The sequence below is a fragment of the Onychostoma macrolepis genome, chromosome 01 (assembly GCF_012432095.1).
Source record: "Onychostoma macrolepis isolate SWU-2019 chromosome 01, ASM1243209v1, whole genome shotgun sequence".
Taxonomy (NCBI): domain Eukaryota; kingdom Metazoa; phylum Chordata; class Actinopteri; order Cypriniformes; family Cyprinidae; genus Onychostoma; species Onychostoma macrolepis.
In genome coordinates this window covers 8,631,711-8,654,433 of record NC_081155.1, presented here as the reverse complement: position 1 = coordinate 8,654,433, position 22,723 = coordinate 8,631,711, and the positions used below count along the sequence as shown (strand labels likewise).

Here is a 22,723-nt window from a genome sequence, read left to right as displayed (position 1 = left end):
GGGTGTTCAGAAAAGTCATATTTTTTGGTAAAAAATCTAAAAATGTGTAAGTCCAAATTGTACCGGTTTCGTGGAATGACTCAAATACACATTATATTCATATAAATAGATTAGTCTATGTGGAAATTGATTTTTCTCTTCACCATTATTTCTAAGCCTTAACTGGCGCAAAATACAGTGCATCACAGATCACATCAGGTCATCTGTGATGTCTCTGCTTGTTTTACAGACTTTGGCCAACAGGTGGTATTGTGAGCAAATGAACCCTTTTGTGAACCAATTGGCTGAAAAGCTTCAATGCTTCATGAGGCTTCATCTCGCCATCACTATTAAAAAGTAATAAGGTAAAAGTAGTTCAAGTAGTAAGCAAGGTAAAAAGTCATCTAAAAAGTAGTCAAAATAATAAGTAACCTAGATTGCTGTAACAAGTCAGTCTGTTCTGTGTTTCCTGAGTTCTGATTAGTTAATTTGGTTCCACCTGTGTTGTTAATTATCTCATCAGTTCCTTGCTTATAAGCCCTCAGTTTTCCCTTTGTGCTTGTCAGTTCTCATTTATGGTAAAGCGTGTTATTCCCTGCATGTGAGTTCTTTTGTTATTAAATCTCGCTCTTACGTTCATCTGCATCTTCGTGAGCTCATCCCTATACACACACACACACACACACACACACACACACGTGACAATTACTATATAATCTGAAATTGTAGGAGAAATACTAAAACTGATTGAATGCTTTCTGTACAAGAAACAACTGAGAACTGCATGAAGTCTCGTGAGCCATGAAAGAGAAACATCTGAGCAATAAACATGTCCCACACATTCTTCCTTCAATTTCTTACCCATGTTCGGTAACACTTTATTTTGATAGTCCACTTTAGACATTCTACTAACAGTAAGTAACTTTGCAACTACATGTCAACTAGCAGTCATTAGAGTATTAGTAGACCGTCTGCTTAATATCTTCTATCGTTTTATTTTGATGGGTCCACAGCATACAGACTTATTCTACTAACCCTAAACCTACCCTACTGAGAGTTAGTAGACATGTAGCTGCAAATTAATGAGAATTAGTTGACATGTAGTTACAAAGTTACTTATAGTTAGTAGAATGTCTAAAGTGGACTATCAAAATAAAGTGTAACCCCATGTTCTTTCTCTTTTTCTCTCTGCGGTAAACCTGTAAAACAGTGTCACCTCTCTTGTCTGATTTTACCCTTCACAGTTGAAGAAAAAAGATAAATGGAGGGAGGAGAGATAAGATGATGAGGGGCTGAAAGGGTCAGAAGTTTTGAACCTCCAGGATGAACACACATCCTGCAGACGTGCATTAATTCAGACGGAGATACAGGGAGAAACCCTGTGCTCATGGCATTATGGGAAATAACGTTTTCTGCGCACTAATTCAGCTTAGATTGGTGTGAGGATCTCCGCCGTTCCGGCTGAGCAGTTTGCAGTTACTCACTGTCGGTGTTTACCATGTTAATGGTTGATTTAATTAGTGCTGCTACTAAAACCTCTAGCTTTCTTAAAGAGTCTTAAAGTTAATTGTGTATTTGTGATTCAGACATGATTCCTCAAATCCAGAAAACGTTGGACCAGAAAACAGCGTAAAAAAAAATCCCACAGACATGAGCCACATCTAGAGAGCAGAAGATCACAGAGACGTGAGGATACAAAACCCAGAACACACTAGAAACCTTCATTAAGAAGATATATTTGTGAATATGGGTAGCGAAAAACAGTTACTCATCCCCACTGAGGCAAGGGAAGTTTATTTATGAAAGTAAAACAGTGAAAGTGAAGTGTAGCCAAGTATGGTGACCCATACTCAGAATTTGTGCTCTGCATTTAACACATCCAAGTGCACACACACACACACAGCCCTGAACACACACCCGGAGCCTTGCTCAAAGGTCTCACCTCAGTCGTGGTATTGAAGGTGGAGAGAGCACTGGTTATTCACTCCCCCCACCTACAATCCCTGCCAGACCTGAGACTCAAACCCACGACCTTCAGGTTACAAGTCCAACTCTCTATCCATTAGGCCATGACTGCCCCACTATATAGCACATTATATAGCACATTTCATACACAATGGTAATTCAAAGTGCTTTAAATAAAAGGAAGTAAAATAATCATAAAAAAAAAAAAAAGATTTAAAAATTGATTTAACATTAATTTAGAACAGTTGGAAATAAAAATGATAATACATAAAATACAGTTCAGTCAGTTGACATCCATACTGACCCTCCATAGTACAGAAAAAAAATAAATACCATGGAAGTGGATGGGGACCAACATTCTTCAAAATATATTCTTTTTTGTTCAGCAGAAGAAAGAAAATCATTCAGGTTTGTTTGTTTAGGTTCAGTAAATGATGACAGGGTTTTATTATTTATTTAATTTTTTTGTCTGACCTGACCCTTTAACACTTTACAGAAAATCCTGCATTTCACAATCATCTCTCTGAATCACTAGACGAGACGGAGAGAGAGAATTGTCATCAGCGGTAATAAAATACAGCTTTATAACCAAAAAGCAAGTGCTGACTGGAAATACCATTTAGTTATTGTTGTGTGTGTGTATAATGATTTTAGTAATAGACTGAATTAAGGCTGGACCTGAAGTGGACTGTGTGCTGAGCCTCTTTGTTCATTACTTTTTAAATACTCTCATTATGTGTAATAGATAAATGAATCATCTGAAAGTAAACGCTTATTGATTTGGGGGAACTCAAGTACCGTTTTCAAAAGCGATTAGGACCATTGACACAGAATATAAACAGCGCGTAAATCAGCTGCGTTGTGAACCGTCAGACGTGTGCGGTGCTTTAATGTGGATGTCTTCACTGTTGCTCCATCATAATGTGTTTAATGCAGAATGTTTATAAAACAGAATATTTAATATTATATATAATCTTATAATCGTTATTTTATTATATTTCAGTAGTATTATTTGTATTATTTATTTTAATATGTATTAATTTTTTTAGATTTATAAATAAATGTGTGTATACACACAAAATACACATAAAATAAGTATAATATTACATATAACATGTAATAATACTGTATTTTATATATACAGTGTATATATAGTGTGTGTGTATATATACAGGTGCTGGTCATATAATTAGAATATCATCAAAAAGTTTATTTCACTAATTCTATTCAAAAAGTGAAACTTGTATATTATATTCATTCATTACACACAGACTGATATATTTCAAATGTTTATTTCTTTTAATTTTGATGATTAGAGCTTACAGCTCACGAAAGTCAAAAATCAGTATCTCAAAATATTAGAATATTACTTAAGACCAATACAAAGAAAGGGTTTTTAGAAATCTTGGCCAACTGAAAAGTATGAAAATGAAAAGTATGAGCATGTACAGCACTCAATACTTAGTTGGGGCTCCTTTTGCCTGAATTATTGCAGCAATGCGGCGTGGCATGGAGTCGATCAGTCTGTGGCACTGCTCAGGTGTTATGAGAGCCCAGGTTGCTCTGATAGTGGCCTTCAGCTCATCTGCATTGTTGGGTCTGGTGTCTCTCATCTTCCTCTTGACAATACCCCATAGATTCTCTATGGGGTTCAGGTCAGGCGAGTTTGCTGGCCAATCAAGCACAGTAACACTATGGTCATTGAACCAGCTTTTGGTACCTTTGGCAGTGTGGGCAGGTGCCAAGTCCTGCTGGAAAATGAAATCAGCATCTCCATAAAGCTTGTCAACAGAAGGAAGCATGAAGTGCTCTAAAATTTCCTGGTAGATGGCTGCGTTGACTGTGGACATCAGAAAACACAGTGGACCAACACCAGCAGATGACATGGCAGCCCAAAACCATCACTGACTGTGGAAACTTCACACTGGACTTCAAGCAACATGGATTCTGTGCCTCTCCACTCTTCCTTCAGACTCTGGGACCTTGATTTCCAAATGAAATGTAAAATTTACTTTCATCTGAAAAGAGGACTTTGGACCACTGAGCAACAGTCCAGTTCTTTTTCTCCACAGCCCAGGTAAGATGCTTCTGACGTTGTCTCTGGTTCAGAAGTGGCTTGGTAGCCCTTTTCCTGAAGACGTCTGAGCGTGGTGACTCTTGATGCACTGACTCCAGCTTCAGTTCTCTCCTTGTGAAGCTCTCCCAAGTGTTTGAATCGGCTTTGCTTGACTGTATTCTCAAGCTTGCAGTCATCCCTGTTGCTTGTGCACCTTTTCCTACCCAAATTCTTCCTTCCAGTCAACTTTGCATTTAATATGCTTTGATACAGCACTCTGTAAACAGCCACACCTTTCAGTAATGACCTTCTGTGACTTACCCTCTTTGTGGAGGGTGTCAATGTTCGTCTTCTGGATCATTGCCAAGTCAGCAGTCTTCCCATTATTGTGGTTTCAAAAACAAGAGATACCCAGAATTTATACTGTAGGGATGGTCATTTATTCAAACTCAAATGTAAATATTCTAATATTTTGAGATACTGATTTTTGACTTTCATGAGCTGTAAGCTCTAATCATCAAAATTAAAAGAAATAAACATTTGAAATATATCAGTCTGTGTGTAATGAATGAATATAATATACAAGTTTCACTTTTGAATGGAATTAGTGAAATAAATAAACTTTTGATGATATTCTAATTATATGACCAGCACCTATATATACACATATACACATACACACATATATTATATATGAAAATAATTCTTAAATGAATATTGTGTTTATACACATTAAATAATAGGTACAATATTATTACATACACATACATATATATATATATATATATATATATATATATATTACATACATTTTTAATTTAGAGTTTTAGGGTGTTTTTTTTTTAATAACTGATTTAAGTTCTGCCAAGATAGTGGATGACCAGTTTGTGTGTGTGTTAGTGTATAATTTAACTACTTTTATGAATTTAAATATAAAGTAATTGCAATATTATAATACAGTATTATAATACAGTGTTTATATATATAAAACACTATATTATAATATTGCAATTACTTTATATTTAAATTCATAAAAGTAGTTAAATTATACACTAACACACACACAAACTGGTCATCCAGTATCTTGGCAGAACTCACATCATGTATTTAAAAAAACAAACAAAAAAAAAACACCCTAAAAACTCTAAATTAAAAATTTAATTGAAAAGCACAAAGCAGAGGATGAAAACAAGAATATTTCCAAGTCAATGGCTATACCTTTGAGTAATTAAATTCATAATTAAAATAACTATTTTATCCTCAAGAAGCAAGTAACATTGAGGAGAAGGTGATCATTGTCTCTGACAGAGCTGCAGACTTCACTTGCTGTGATTGTACAACAACAACAACTGACGCCTAGAGCTTCACACAGCGTGAAAACAACGACAGAGCAAAGGCCAGTGTTAAATGTCACATGACATCTGAGCTCCAGTTTGCCAGGAGGCATCTGAGAGCCTCTGCATTCAGCTGAGACAAGCTTCTGCGCTCGGATCACACCAAAGCTGAGCCTTCTGGCCATTAGATGAAACGGCATGTTTGGCGTAAACAAAATACTGCACATCATCAGAAACACGGCGTCCAACCGTGAAGCACAGTGATGGTGGTGCGTCGCGCTGCGGGACGTTTGCAGGCATATGAGGGGAGATGAATGCAGGAAAACACAAGGAAAACTCCACGGAGTTTCCAAGACACCTGGAACCTAGAGAAGAATTGCTTTCCAGCTGGATGCTGAAACATCAAGCCAAATCTATGTAGGAACAGCTTGAAATCAGTGATGTTTGAGTGTCCAACTCAGAGTTCAGACATCGGTCTAGTTCAAGGATAGGCAACATGGGTCCTGGAGTGCCGATATCCTGCAGAGTTTAGCTCCAACCCTAATCAAACACACCTGAACAAGCTAATCAAGGTCTTCAGGATCACTAGGGCTACAGGCAGGTGAGGGTTTTTTTCAAGGTTGGAACTAAACTCTGCAGGACCTCAACACTCCAGGACTGACGCTGTCTATCCCTGGTCTAGCTCATGTTTTATTAGTGGACCTCAATAATACTGAGCTTGTTCTTCTGAGATGTTCTGCAAAGAAGAATCAGGAAACATTAATGAGCAGATGTTCAACGTTTAAAGCCAAAGATGCATCCACTGGCACAAGGGGATGAATGCTTATGCAATTCACTGTTTTAGGTCTAATAACTTCACTTTAAAGAATTGTTTCCTGTTGATCAGAATGAAAGAAAAACAGCAAATTTATTCTCTGTGCTTCAGTCAATTTAAACCAACAAAACGGCCTGTGTGAAATATGACTGAAGCTGTGCTCGATAGCGATGGGACCTCTGGGAACATGTTTGGTCCAAATATACTCAGTTGTTTACTAAACACACTTTGGTGTGTAGATTATCAGCACAAAACCACTCGTCTTGCCATTCATCTCAGCTCAAACACTCAAGTGCAAAAACAACAGTTTATTTACATTGACATTAAGGAATTAATACTTTTCCACAGCAAGGATGCATTAAAGTGACAGTACAGACACTTATAATGTTATAAAAGATTTCCATTTCAAATAAATGCTCTTCTTTTGAACTTTCTGTTCACCAAATAATCCTGAAAATAAACATGCATCACAGTTTCCACAAAAATATGAAGCAGCACAACTGTTTTCAGCATTGATGATAATCAGAAATGTTTCTTGAGCAGCAAATTATCATATTGGAATGATTTCTGAAGGATCATGTGACACTGAAGACTAGAGTAATGATGCTGAAAATTCAGCTTTGATCACAGGAATAAATTATATTTTACAGTATATTCACATTGAAAACATTATTTTAAATTGTAAAAATATTTTACTGTATTTTTGATCAAATAAATGCATACTGGTGAGCAGAAGAGACCCCAAAAAAATAAAAATACCAACCCTAAACTGAATGCTGCTCGCATGTGTCTTGAATGTAGACTAATATATAGCATCTGTAAAACATCACGTCTCTATTTCTGTCTCAGTCTATTCACAGCACTAATCCGGTGGCTTTGCTAATGTAAATGTCCTCTGTGATGATTTCTCATCAAAAATTCAACACCATTTGATCACGCACAGTTATTCTTTAATGGATTTTCTCTATTCATTGAATGTGAGATCACTGATATTCATAATTTGCATCTGAGTCGCTGCAAAGCCACATCTGACATATTAAACACTGTGGCTTCCTGTCTGGAAAGGAAGTCCTGCGACATAACTGTCTGATTTACAGCCAACTCAAGAGTGAGAGCTTAAAACTAAACATTAGATCTTCGACTAAGTATAATGAATAATCTATGACCCTGCAAAAGTTAATGCCCATTTGAAGAACAGCTTCTGACACCCATTAACAAAAAAAAAAAAAAAAGTAAAAAATTTTGTCGCAGAGGTTAAGGTTAAGCAGGTCAATAAAAATATCTGGCAACATAAGCTGCACTTAATGGACGTCAAGAGTGGTACCGTAAAAATATCTGGCAACGTCACCGTTTGGATCATTCATGTTCAATTCATGTTCTTAAAGTGTCCTCAAGTGGCCTTATCATCACATGACGGGCAACATGAATCAAAGCAAAATTATTACTGAGAATATGAAGGTTAAAATGATGATTTGACAGCAGCTCTAGTGGCCGAGATGAAAGAGAAGTCATTTTATTTAATGGGATTTAAAAATGGCTGTGTAAAAAAAGGGTTTGGCTTTTCTCCGTTATGATTTTTAAAGAGACCACATCTACATGCACTCATTTGACAGGTGTGTGTGTGTGTCTCTATATATAAATTAATATGTTAAATATATTTTAAATTATACTTTAAATGGTTTAAAGAAAATGTATTCATGATAATAACAATTTTATATGATTAATGCACATTTATAAAATGTAAATGTGTGAATATATGTATATATAGCTTATAGTCACTTTACAAAAGAGAGTAAAAATTTGATAATACACTGTGATAATACAAATACAATTTTGTTCAGAAAGCACTTTTTCTGCTCAGATTGCTGAAGGGTTTGTGGTTTAACACGAATGACACAATAGATTGAACTCTGTCTGGAACGTTCAGAAATGATGCACATCTGTGAACACACTTTCACACACCTGTAAACTCTGTGTGATCAGAATGAGTCTTCTGCTCGACCTCTGCGGCCACACATCACTCACAGAGCAGAGCATCGGACAGAGATTACACAGAGACGGAGAGATTTCCGATGTGGGCAACCCACGAGAAAAACCTCCAAAATAACTTCCCGTGCCATGATGTGGACACACGCCAACATCAACATGCCACGATTATGATGAGCAATTACTCTGTGGCAAACCAAACAAGATAAAGGCTGTGTGTGCAAACATGTGTATGTGTGTGTCTGCAGATGATTAAGTAATCGCATCGGTATCCCAGCATTCCACAGCTGCAGATGTTTTCATTCCAACACACACACACACACACACACACACACACACAAACAGACACACAAACAGCATGCAATCTCAAATCTAATATCATATTTCACCCCCAAATCAAAATAAACATCAAAAAAATAAAGGCTAATTTTGTACAATTATAATTGCTTTGGATTTTAAAAATAAAGCACCTCAAAATAGCCTCTCTTTTTTTCTAGGCATGAAGAACATTTTAATGATCTGATGTACCTTTTTCTATAGTTCCAGAATAAACGGTTCTTCATGGAACCATAAATGTTAATAGAGGAAATGAATGAATGAATGAAATGCAGTGTATTAATGGAAAAAAACAAGAAAAATTTACATAATCTTCATAATTTAGATAGAATGGTTGTGTTTACAGTAGTCTTTATGCAATTTTAAGTTGACACAAAAATACTGCAATCCAACAAATTAATAATAATAGCAATAAATAAAATAATGAAATCAATGAGTAATTGTAATGTCACAATGCAAAAATGTAAAATATATATATATATATATATATATATATATATATATATATACATATACATATATATATATAAAATGTTTTAGAAATGTTCCTGATATAAAGAGGGATTCAAATGTTTGAGACCACATTCTCATTCATGTAGTGTTTTTTTTTTTTTTCAGTTCAACTTTTAACTCAATTTGTTATGCAGATAATTCAACATTTTGAATTGAAATGGCACAGAATATGCAAAAAAAAGAAAAAAAAGAAAAAGCAAATCAGAAGCAAACTTTGACTGCAATATAATGAAGCTCTCTCTTTCTGTTTCTGTGCTTGCACTGTTCATTCAAGACATTTAAAGCTCAAACAGCATCATCATTAGATTTTCCTGCACTCTTAAAACTAAAGGCTCCAAAAGTGGGTTTTCACAGCGATTCCATAGAAGAACCTTCCTTTTGGTTCTCCAAAGTGAAAAGTGAACAGTTCTTAATTTTTTTGAAGAACATTCCAATCATCTAAAGAACCTTCTTCTGCTATAAAGAACCTGTAGATGTTAAATGTTCTTAAATGGAATCATCAATGCCAACACAAAACCTTTTTAAGAGTGTAGAACCACCATTTTTGAGGATCTTTTAGTGAAGAGTTCTTAAAAGAACCATTTTTTTTTTCTTTGTGTGAAGAATATTTGAACCTAAACAAACTTTTCCAATATAAAGATGTTTTTGTGGAATGACAGCTTCTATGAATGTTAAATGTTCTTCATGGATCCACAAATGCCAACGAAGGACCTTTATTTTGAGAGCATCTTATAGCTGAGGACTCAACCTTCCCTTCAGCCGCTAGTTTAGGAGGGTGTGCAGATGGCTGAGGTTCTCCAGGGTATTTGGTGGTGTTAATGTGGGCTTCAATCCAACACCCAGCTGAGAGACATTAAACTACAAGCCCTTCGGTTCTCCACGGAGCCCAAAGGAATGTTGAATAAATAGAAACCGCACTTGTCCAAATCTCCCATACAGTACACACACTGAAATATACGCTCAAATATTCAAATGCTTCAATCTCTAATACTGAGAGTTTGCATGAAGTTATGCATTAGAGCTCCTGCGATTCCCAGCTGCTGCGTTAATCAACTTCCAGTCATTTTTGGCATTTTGAATCTCACATGTGCTGCAGGTGCACGATTCGCTATTCACGAGTTGCATAACCAAACATCTGCCATACAGAATGATGAATACGACTGCAGGAAAGCAGGTTAATAATGGGTTAAAGTGATAGATGATAGTGGAACATCTAATAACAGGCGTACATGAAGCCTTGAGCGGCTCAATCTAATGTGCATGTTCTTCATTGGCGTTTCAGCTTTAATTGCACTTACATGCTCATTTCTTCCCAGAATGCCTTTACCGTCAGCACAGGAAACACTTACAGAGAGTTGATTTCATTACTCCGATCTCCAGGTTCATTATCTGTAGAGCCGTCCTACACCTGAGGAAAGTGAAGTCCCTCTTGTGTTTTGTTCTCTCTGTGTTTTTTTTTTTTTCTCTATTGATTTGTGTGCAGTTGGGCCTGAAGAATAGGATGTGTTATTGAATTTGGCTCTCTCTCCCTCTTTCATTCTGCATTTCTGTCTCCTGAGATACGAGCTCAAGCTCAAACTCACATACTGACACAGACGCTCAACAATACAGAGTCAAACTGCTCATTTGTTTACTTTCAATTACATTATCCTCCTCTGAAAGCGTTTCTCTCTAATTCGGTTAGACTAATTGCATTCGAGGTTTCTATTAACAGGTAGAATAACCCAAGTGCTATTTAAAGGTGTTGAGCGTCATGCAAAGATATAGTTTGATCAATGATTCAAAAGCATATATTCTCAATTGAATTGTCACAATATTTAACAATTACTTGCATTTTTAACAATAATAGGGTCCTATGAAATCCGTTTTACTTATTCACAAGTTCTGTTTTAATTTTTATTTAATTACTGTTATTCAACAGCACAATTTTTTACAGTGATAATTACTCAAGTTAAATTTACAAACAAAGAGATACAATTTTGTGGGAATTCCCAAGTAAACTTTACTTAAAATGTTATATTTAAAAGCTACTAATAATTATGTTTAGGCTTTTACTTGTCAATTTTTTTGTAAATTAGCTAGCCTTTTCAGAGTGAAAATTGTTTCCAAGCTTTATTTCCCCCAAGTAAATGCTACTCCAAATTGTTTTTCAGTATATTCGGCATTTTAATATTTAATACAAATGTATAATCAGAAACCGCCGTAATCATATGAATTCATAAAAAAACATTTACAACAAAACATTGCAACTTTTTATGTTTGTGTCACAAAGTTCTGCACAACAAAGTTTTACTGTACAATTAAAAAAAAAAAAAAAGATGAAAAGATCTTGATTGTGTGACATTCCCTTAAAATATTTTAATAAATGTAATTATTATTACTATTACTGTGACAAGTATATTTTTATGTACTTACAGTGACATTTGTCATCTTTATCAATCCAAAATTTGTCAAATTCTGTGACATTTACATAGTAAATTCCATTTTAATGACTGGACCCACACTTTCTGCATCGTGGAAATCATAGTGCTACACTATCCTTCAACATTATTAAAGGGTAAGTTCAACAATTTTCAATCCATTTTGTATTGTTACAATGTTGGTAACATATGTAAAAGAACAATGTTTATTCCTTCTCCGAGATACCAAGTTTATTTTAAACACAGCATTTTTTTTAATTTTTATGCTGCAAAAAGTGTATTTTTGTCATTTTGTCAAAACTCATTTCATTTTGCATCATCCTGCAGTGTTGCTTACAAATAAAAGGGGACATATAGGTATATAACTCAGAGAAAGAGTAAATATTGTTAATTTACAGATATTACAAACGTTGCAATAATACAAAGTGGGTTGAAAATCGTCAAACTCACCCTTATAGGCAATATAAGTTTAGCATGTCCATGTACAGTTGCCATTATCTGAAGTCTTTGTGAGTGTTGGCGTCATCTGAAGTCTTGACACGTGAGTTTGGATTCAGTCTACAGCTGGCGTAATCTCTAGTAACCTTGGGATGGGCATCCTGAGATAGAAACAAGAAATCAAAAGGAGAAAGTTTAGCATAGCTGCTGCTGTTCATATTATTTCAGACAAAATATTTATTTCATCATATATAACTGGAGTGCAAGGTTATCAGATATGTTGTGTGAATACTTGGCTTAAAAAATTATGTATTTTAATCTAATTTAAACTAAAAGAGTGTGTCTGAGCCCCAAACATTATCAGGAAGTAGGGGTGTGCTATATTGACAAAAAATAATAATCTCAATATTTCCTGGGATTTTATCGATAACGATAATTCGATTTTGCTGCATGTTATCGTGCTGGTACCTTAAGAACTGTCGTGGACAGCTGGCTCCTAAAGTTTTTGATATTCTTCATATGCTGTGCGGTGGTCAGTTCGCACTGATAGAAATTCATCTTTTCCAATAAGATTATACTGATTATTTAATTTTATGGCCATTTTTACCTTTATAAAGTCATTTTTTCTAAAAGTGTCCATTATCTTTTGAGTCAAATTCTTACATTTAATCCAGTGAATTAGAATAATAAGACTTCTGGGCTGTTACCAAGCAAATGAAATCACTATCAACAAAATTCATCTTTGCAATGCAGAGAAAATGCATCTGAAGCTGCATCTGAAGTGGCATTTAGATGCATTTACACACTGCAAGACATGAATGCATTTAACCTGCAATTACAAATGCATAAATCATGCTTTTATATATTAAACGCATATAGTTAAATACCAGTATTTGAAATTATTTAAATAATAAAAGATACTTTAAATGTGAAATTAAAACCACCAGCAGGTGGCAGCAAGTCACTGTTAATAAGCGAGTCATTGCAATTGATCCGAATCATTCAAACGGTTGATTCATGCAGGAACTAAACGCCCTCATGTTGCTCAGAGACCAAAACAGTGCTGTGGCTGTGTTTGGAGTGATTTTTGTTGTCAAAATAAAGCAAAAACAGGAAATGCGGTGTCTAAAACGCAAGTCTCTCAATTAACCTCTTGTTTATTGAACTGTTGTAAAAAAAAATCTATATCACATTTGCAATCATGGTAATTTTTGGAGCGTTATTTTTCGTTATTCTTCGTGTGAAATTGATTAAGGATCAATGATGTTTTGTAAATGTCCTACTGTAAATATATAAAAACTTAATTTGTGATTCGTAATTTGCATTGCTAAGAAATTATGCCACAGCAAAAAAGGACACACTATTCTGATGGCATTAATGTATAAAGCGGAAATTAATTTAAAGTGTATTTGAACTGTATTGTATTGTATTATAATAATAACCGAAACACAATCAACGCATTGTGACAGCTGAAATGTTACTAAAGTATAACCATTAGCCTAAATAACAAACATAAACATATGAGAGACGGAGGTCTATGAGATCTGATGCCTTTTAGACTGAGGCCGTTTTGCCTGATTACCTTATTGACGCGGTTTTGCTGAGAATTGATGCCGCTTAGGCACTGGGCATCTGATGCTAGGCATCTGTGGCGCAAAGCCATTTAAACAGATAACAGTTATCTGAATACTGACGCAGAGCTCTGGGGATGTCCTAAAATGTGCCCCGTGCGATGAATAAAAACAGTCCACTGAAAAATGTTGTGCAGTTTTAAAGTCTTACCTGTTGCTGCGTTTTCTTTCAGTTTTAAAGCAATATCCTCGCGCAGTATCTAGCAAGAGGAAAAACGAATACGCGGCTTCAAACGACTAATCCACAAACATACACAGACACAATTCTAGATTCATTTTTATCCAGCAGTGTTAATCGTTTACCGAACTAATGACGTTATCAATAAAAAATGTTGCCAGGAATGAAAATCTCAATTTCATGCGTTTTTTGTAATATGCAAACATTTACCGGCTAATGTGGATGTCCTTTTCCACCTCTCCAGCGCACTCTAACGATGAACTCTGAAAGTGAAAGACGCGTAACGTTAACTTCACGATGAAAACTGCAAATAACAATAATGATAAAACTAATGAAAAAATGAGCAACTTTACCTTTCTGAGGTCAAATTGAAAAAAATAAACAAAAGAAATAGGTGCATCACGTCGGTTAATCCAGCTGAGAAAAAAATCCCGCTTAAAATTACTGTACAATGATACACAGAAAAATATAATTTTACTGTAAAATTGTAATTTTACCCATGATGCTTTGCAAATTTACAGCAACATGCTGTGTACATGTTCTACAGTATGGATTTCTACATTTTACAGTAATGTGAAAACTACAGAAATTTGTTACAGTGTAGTTTAGTAAATTGGTGATAAATGACTTCAGAAAGATGGCGGCATCATGATGTTATTTTCACACAGATAGGTAGGTCTACTAGTAAAAGCTGTTGACTTTAGCAGTCTTTGTTGCATTATGTGCCAATGGTGACAGCTGAAAAAAATGGGAAAAAGCACTACTTGTGTTTTCTTTCCTGAAGTTTCAAGTCTTAAATATATCTTAATATCCTTTTAAATTCTAGTTCTTAATAAACTTGTCTTTAGTAATCTTCATTTTTTAAGCCCATATATGGTTCATTTCAAGAGATACAGGGATTGCAGTGTGGCTCCTTGGTATCTGCTGCATTCAGCTGATAACTTATTTTAAAGAGAAATGTCAGAACAACAGATAATGTTGAAACTAGAAATGTATCTTGTTTCCTTCTATCAAAACAATTAGAACATCTGTCTGAGTGCCATAAATTCTCTCACTTTTTTTCAAAGTTTGTTAGCCTGCAGCTCCATAAGTATTAAAGATATCTTAATATCCTTTGAAATTCTGGTTCTTAATAAACTTTTGTAATCTTAATTTTTAATGCCCTATATGGTTCAGTCCCAGAAATATCACAAGCCAAATGAGACTTGTTGATTTTTACCCATTTGTACAGGTTGAAACCTAAATGTGGGTCACTTTGCATACAGCTGATACTTAATGCATTTTAAGAGCAATGTCTAAAGAAAAAAAATAAAATAAAAATCACATTAAAAGTAGAAATATATCTTGTCCCCGTAATGTAGCTACAAATCTCAGTAAACATACATCTGTCATATTTAATCGTTTTTTTTTTGTTTTGTTTTTGGCTTTGATCACTATTTATGTTTGTACTTAAGAAAAAATATTAACAAAATGAAAAATATGAGCCAAGGAAGTTTCTGAAATGTGGTTGATTTGACACGGAATGACCCAGTGTGTGTGTGTGTGTGTGTGTGTGTGTGTAGAAAGACAGAGATATTAAGCTCAATTAACTTAATTACATAGACCAGAACTTTCAGAGCTCATCGCCATGACGACCATTACTATAGTGATGACATGCAAATTAAATGGTGAGTTGGTGGGAGGAGCCATGATATGAGGGCTTGTAAGTTAGTGAACTCTGTGTGTGTGTGTGTGTGTGTGTGTGTGTGTGTACTGGTTTTTGTGGTTTACGGGGTCAAAATTTGTATAATAGCATGGGTATGAAAGAGGTATTACAATTTGAAGGTGGTTTATGAGGACAATGCCTATGTCCCCGTAAAACAAAAGGCTTAAAAAAAAAACATACTAAATGGTGTTTTTCTTTTATTTAAAAATGCAGACAGTCTCCTGTAAGGGGTAGGTTTAGGTGTAGGGTTGTAGGGCAATAGCACATACAGTTTGTACAGTATAAAAACCATTATGCCTATGGAGATTCCCCTTAAACCACTAAAACAAACGTGTGTGTGTGTGTGATGAAGGTCAGAACGTTCACCGTCCAGCGCACAGCTCTTTAATCTGAGCGTCACGAGCAGATAAAGGGAGACTAATAGTTTGAGGTAATTCTGTCGGGCTCTGCAAATGTTTCTGGCAGGAAGTGACGGATCGATGAGCGTCGTGTCGGAAACAAAGAGCAGGAGAAACCGGAGGCTTAAGCAGATCTGATGCTGCTTCAGATCTATCATTAATCCGTCACTCATTCTCAAACACTGAGAGAAGCACTAGATGAAGGTCAGAGCTCTTTAACATCAGCATTGTGAGCAGAGAGGAAGACGGATGGAGGCTCGCAGCAGTTTTACTGGCTAATTCCGGCAGACGCTGTAAACGTTTTTGGCAGGAATCGGTGGATCGATGGAAGTCGGTGTCAGAAACAAAAGAGCAGGAGAAACCCGAGTCATTAAAGGAACCTGAGCTTTTGATTTACACTTTCAAGCTCCACAAAGCACCATAAAATCATCCATGCGATATAAGAGAAGGTGTTTAAATGCACACTTTGACTTTGAGTGTTAAAGTTAAAGGCAGTGGGAGTCTGGTGAGCGTTAAGCAGTAAATGATCCGCTGCCAGTGATCAGAGTCCATGTGATGAACTTTGATGATTCATTTACAACTCCAGTGAGGAGAGATCAGCTGCGCCAGAAACGTTAGATAATCTCTGTCAAAAAATCAATCCAGGGTCGCTGTGGGACAGAAATATCTGAGGAAATAAACATGTCCAATTCTTGATTTAGTGAACGCAGCGCTCAGATGCGTGTCTTCAAACAACCACTAGAGCTTCAGGCTGGTGTTTCCACATTCAAAAGATTATTTTTGAATTACTGCATGCGTCATTCAGAGTTTGGGCGTAATGGCGCTACTAACTTTTAAGTATTGTAAATTCCTACTAATGAAAGTTTCTAACTCGTAAAGGAGCAGTGTGACTACAAATCGCATCTAACAGTCAATCCTCACCGTTTTTGAGGCAGAAAAAAATAAAGTAATAAAGTATTATAAATAGCAAAAGACAACTAGTTAAATTTTACAACTAAAGTTGAAATGTTACTCAATTTAATTATATAAACTATATAATCTAACAATCAAACTTCATTGTTTTTGTCAGAAAAAAAGAAAAGAAATGCAACAAAAATAAATATAATATAATTAAAAACAGGAAAAATAATATTACTAGTTAAAATATAATACAGATAGTAAAGTTTAAAATGTAACTTAATTATATTATCTATATAATCTATCTTCTGGTAGAAGAATTAATATTATATCGCATTATTAAATTTATTTAAATATTAAAAATACAATAATTAGTATAATAGCAAAATTGATTTATAAATTTGATGTAAAAAAAAAGTACAAATATAATACAAAAAATATTACAATATTTAGATCACATTTCAATACAAATTAATACAACGTTTAAAATGTTACTTTGTTAATTATGTAAACTATGCAAATTATATATTATGTAAATTATAGAATAATTATTTTAAAAGACATTGTCTAAATGGTAAGTAGCCTAAATGTAGCTAATTTTTGTTAGTAGTGTCTGAATGCATTTTTAAAGGCTATAAAGTGGAGATACTTTATATTATGAGCCGTTTTAAAGAGCTGATATCTGTCTTCAGGACTTTATGATCTGTTATAGTGTCTGGCGAAGGACCACAAACCTTAATTTTCCTAATATCTTCACAGTCCATGAGCTGAGCAAAGGAGAGGTTACACACTCACACACACACACACACACACACACACACAATAATGACACTATGGTATAGTGCTGCAACCTAGTAGCATCTTAATTTCATATTGTTCATAATAATGGAGCTAATTTATTTAAATAAGACGGTGAGCATCATGAGTCGTAACAATCTTTCATGCAACACATCCACCCCCACACCACACACACAGAGAATCTGCACGATTATACTTCTCTGAACTACATTTTCTTTAGAAAATCTGTGATCTTCTGGTCTTTAGACATTAGATTGATTTCACCTGTTTTATGGCTTGCCAGGTGATAAGCAGAAGTCTGATCACCTGAAGCACAACTTCAAGTGGCAAAATGTAAGTCAGTGCAGGATGAGAAGCTGCACTAGCTCTAATGCTTGTGACGCTTCATCAGGAACCACTAATAACAATAGCAGCGTCGCTTTGAATAACCAGACATCTTGTGTTGTGCTTCTATGCTGTTCATTATAAAAGCAGCCCACATCACTGGCCCGTCATTATCTAGAGCTTCATTAATATTCCAACATCAAAGACGAGTTCCTTTATTGTCCTTACAAACAAAGTAAAGAAAGTTATTAGAGAGGACAGGATACAGTATGCATATGAATAAATAAGGTTTAGTAGAAAGACCAGAATCATACACAAAAATTATATATTATAAATAAATAATTTACCAGAGTAAAAATCAATAAGTACAAGCTCCAAACCTGTCAGACTTACATCTGAGACTCTCTGCCTGTTCAATTATGCTCTCTGCCCTCGGCGATGAAATCTGCAAAAGGCTCATTAACTTTCATTAATCAGTCCTAAACGAGTCTGTAACGAACTCAAGAAGCCACATTAATGACTAGCACCATGTGCCTTTTGAGCATGAGCAATCTGCCTGTTGCTATTGCAAGAATCGCTTTCGCTGCATCAGTTTCGGTCACACTCCTGATGAATTATTTCATTAATTCAGCATGTGATGTTGAGTTTGTACTGAAGAACCACAGTAGATGCCATTATAGACACTAAAGCATGTTTTCTTCATAAAGTAGATGTGACTAAACTATGGCCTTGAACAGAACAAACACTTTGAAAATAGCATTATTTACAAGCAGCTGGAAAGAATTCAGGACTCAAGACAGAATTGAGTAAATACTGGACGTTATTTAGTGCTAAAAAAAAAAAAAAAAAGACTTGAATGGACTCAATAAACCAGATTGACTCTGAAGAACTGAGTCACTGTGAAGAATCAAATGTGTGGTCAAGAAATAGTTCACACAGATATTCAACTTCTGTCATCATTTACTCTCCCAAAATCATCATGACCCGACACTTTATTTCCAACTTTTTTGATTATTTACTTAATTTCTATTGAAAATAAATGCCTTTATGATGAGATACAAGATTTGAAAAGGGAGAAAAAAAAAAAAGTTCAGCAAAAGGCGGGATCGAACTCGGGTCGATCGCGTCAAAAAGACCATGGCACACACTTTATCTGCACCACTAGAACTGATGAACTACAACCGTTTTTTTTATGATGTTTACTATCCCAATCACACGTTGGTGGGCGGAGTTAGTGTAAATAGCCTCTGCCAACAAGACGGGCTATTTGCACTAAGTGTAAATAGACACTCCAGGAAAATATTCCCACAGTAACTCGCAAACCTCATTAAACTGACATGCACATGTTTGAGAGCTTGTGTACGGTGCTCAACAGAGTCTCTGTGTGATGAATGGCTCCGAGAACTAATCAGGATCCTGCGTCATTTATGCGTGTCACTATACATGCCCCAGCAGCCAAAACTAGCGCTAACAATGTTTTCTTTAAAGTAATAACCGTTCTCAGGGAAACGGCTCTGTTTAATATATTCAGGTGTGTGACTGTGTGTGTCCATCCATGAGACGGACCAGTGATTCACAGCCCTACCTGAATACAAATACATTTTCAATAGGCTTTGAGGGAGATACGATCGGCCACACGTTAACAGGGTTGTGTTTCTAATCACGTATGAGACACATTTGATGTCAGTGACAGCAGTGAGAGTGATTCTCCCGGACCACCACCACACTGAAACACAGACAGAAGATCCAGCCGGTGAAAGCTTCCTCGCTGCACCTACATAGTCAACTACCTTCAAATAAGCAATCTCACAAGTCAGTGATTTGGGACGCTCTACACTTGCACAAATATACAATTGATTCAAATAAATTTCTGTTACAAAGTTATATTGAGTTAACATTGGGTAAAACATAACCTTTTATCGATACTTTTCAGTAGTGTGTGAACTAAAAGGTTATTTATAATCAACATGCTAGAAATAAGAGATGTTTCTATCTTTCATTACTTCTAAACACACACACACACACACACACACACACACACACAGGAGGAAAAAGCAATTTATTCAGTAATGGTTGTTTCCACTTTTCTATCAACAGACTAAATTAAATAAGCTAAAGTGAATTTCATATAAAGGTGAACTAGAGAAAACAGCACAAAAATAACTTAATTGACACGATGACACAAACATAAATGTATATTAAAGTAATAGTTCACTTACAAAATTACAATTCCGTCATTATTTGCTCATTTCCATGTAATTTTACTGTTATTGCTTTACATCAGTGCTATTTTAACAGTATTCATATACTTTCATATACTTCATAATATTTTGAATTACCTTATTTATTGTAAATTATTAATAAATATATTTTACCTTATTTTTATTTTATATTATGATGGTAATTGTGTGCTGTTGTCATTTTTAGTCTTTTTTTTTTCAAATATTTCTGTTTAGTTTTTTTTTTTTCAGTTATAGTTTTAGTAATTTTAGTACTTCAACATACTTATTTGAAAAGTTTCTAATCTCATGTTTGAATGTTTCCATTTTTTGTGTAACATTTATATTATTTCCACTTTATTTTAATTCCCAAAAAACAAACTTTATCTGTTGTAGTTCCAGTTAACAATTTCCATAGAACACAGCGGATTAATTTTACTTATTAAATGAAACCATCAATATCTTTATAAATAAATAAACCCAACATCTTTATAAAATTTCAAATCTTCAGCAGAGGTGAAAATTGTCAGCGAACAATGTCCAAATCTTCGTCTATTTCTCAAACTGAGCATATTGCAGAATACAATATATATAAATAATGCATACGAATAATGGCAGAAGGTATTGAGGTCAAATATTTCTTCAAATAAATCAGTAAACAAGTCACTTATTCTTTATAATCAAGCATGTATATATATATATATATAGGGTAAAGTATATATGTGAGTGAGGTGTGGTTTCACTGGACTGTTGAGCTGTTTGGTTTATTCTGGGACAAACACAGACCTTACACGAGTCCCTCACAGAAGGGCCAAACCCAGAGCAAATAATCGGGTAATGCAGGAAGGAACGCTCCTATAACAATCCCAGGAGATTATAATAACAGCACATCTGAGCTCCAGTGCAGCTATTACCAAATTGCTGATCATGTTTTCACTGTATCACATTCAAACACTCCAGGAATATAAAGTCAATATGTAACTCTCCACAGTTTGCGTAAAGCTCTGGATGCCTGCTTCTAATTATGGATCAATTTGCTTTACTAAAAGTGTCCCTCACAAACACACACACACACACACACACACACAGAGATGAGCACATCCAGCATGCGACGTGTGCAGCCTCTCAAAGCAGAGCACACTCGGGCCAATGACTTCTGCATAAGATAAACACTTAAGCCAACATCTCCTTTAATGACCAGACAAGAGAACATTACTGGCCAGCGAGACAAAATTATCTTTTGCCTCACAGACTGTTTACTGAAACTCACTATTTATAGCCATCAATATACTGTTCATCACTGAACATCATGAACATCACAGTGACAAAGAGAAGATAGGTTATCAGATGCATCAACAGAAAGCTCTGCTGACCCATTTATACCATGCGATTTGAAATGTGTACTATGGTAGAACAATGACATTCATTGAAAATTGTGTGAAAACGTCAAGAACATGTCTAGGTCATGTACTTCATTTCTCAAAATCAATGCAATTCACTTAAACTATTTTCATGACAATTAAACATTTTCTTTAAATGTGAGACTGTTGGGGTCTTTTTGGAGCCGGACATGTTTCTGTACAAAACAAGTGCAGTTGTTCCCTTAAAAGAGCCATTTTACTTAAAATGATTCATAAAAATCACTTTTCATTTGTATAATAGAGGGTTAACCTTTACAAATCCCCAAAACCTCCACCTAGTGGAGTCTTTTTACAAGAAAACACTTAATAGCCTATTACAGTTTGTATACATCAAAAAATCACGTTTCATTGAAAGTGTTGCCGGTTTTTGCAATTGTTTGGGAAATATATCCTGCTAGCAAATGTGTGAGCAAATGTTTAATTTTTTTTTTTTTCGTGTATACATCGCACATCATAATTACTGTAGCATATCAAAGGTAGGCTAAGCATATTGTCAAAAATAATAACGAATAGCCTACCAAAAATATTTTTTTAATCTGCACACCAACCTGCTGGACTTTTAAAAAACACGCACCTGGATTCAGATTCAGCTGTTTTTCTGCACTGAAAATATGATAATGGTTGTATGAGGTTCATGCATCTCCCATAACACTTTCACTGAGAGTTTATGCAAAGTCAAATCCTCATGAAGCGCGGGTTAACTGTGAGGTAAGATCAATTAAAGTAATTCAAACTATTATCTGAATGACCGAACATCATCTAAAACATGTTTCTGAGAGAAATGGCCTCGCCTCAGGTGGAGCAGGTGTTTGAGCGCGTCTTTTAGAGATCAGTAAACCCACACACGACTGTCATAAACGCTTTAAATCAGCCCCACTCACCCAAGGCGCGTTCAGCGTGAGCTTCATCTCTCAAACTGCTCATCTTCCTCACTTAATCCAAGAGTTCGTTAATCCACCGCAAACAAACAAACGGACTGAAACTCGGCGTGAAAAGCGTGAAGCCGCAGTACTTTCTCTCGTGCCTCGTGTGCCGTTGTTTCCTGCGGCTGAGCGCGGAGCGCGCGCGGATCTGCTCCGTTCCCGGGAGCCCGGCGTGACGTCACCGCGGGCGGCGTGTTTAGCAGACTGCGCGCACCGGATCAATATCGGTTAAAATGTAATTAAGACTTCAGTCAGCGAGCGAGAACATCACTGACTGCTCTGAACAAATAAACACAACGGCACACAAATGCTCTCAAAGTACTTCGATTAGAGACAGTTTTGCATGCACCATAATAAAACATAAGTTTTTGCAAGTTAGGAGTCCAAC

At 35.5% G+C, this 22,723-nt stretch overlaps 1 protein-coding gene across 2 annotated transcripts in view; it reads right to left on the bottom strand.

Annotated features, from left to right (window-relative positions):
- The window catches only part of gcgrb (glucagon receptor b), a 45,596-nt gene extending 23,075 nt beyond the window's left edge, over positions 1 to 22,521 (bottom strand). Inside the window, exon 1 of one of the 2 annotated variants that reach the window (XM_058782897.1) lies at positions 22,294 to 22,521. The gene's annotated coding sequence lies outside the window, so the exon portion shown is untranslated. Of the gene's footprint in view, positions 1 to 21,986; positions 22,260 to 22,293 lie in introns of those variants that run through there. The other variant, XM_058782909.1, reaches the window with a different exon arrangement.
- Between the last annotated feature and the right edge of the window lie 202 nt (positions 22,522 to 22,723).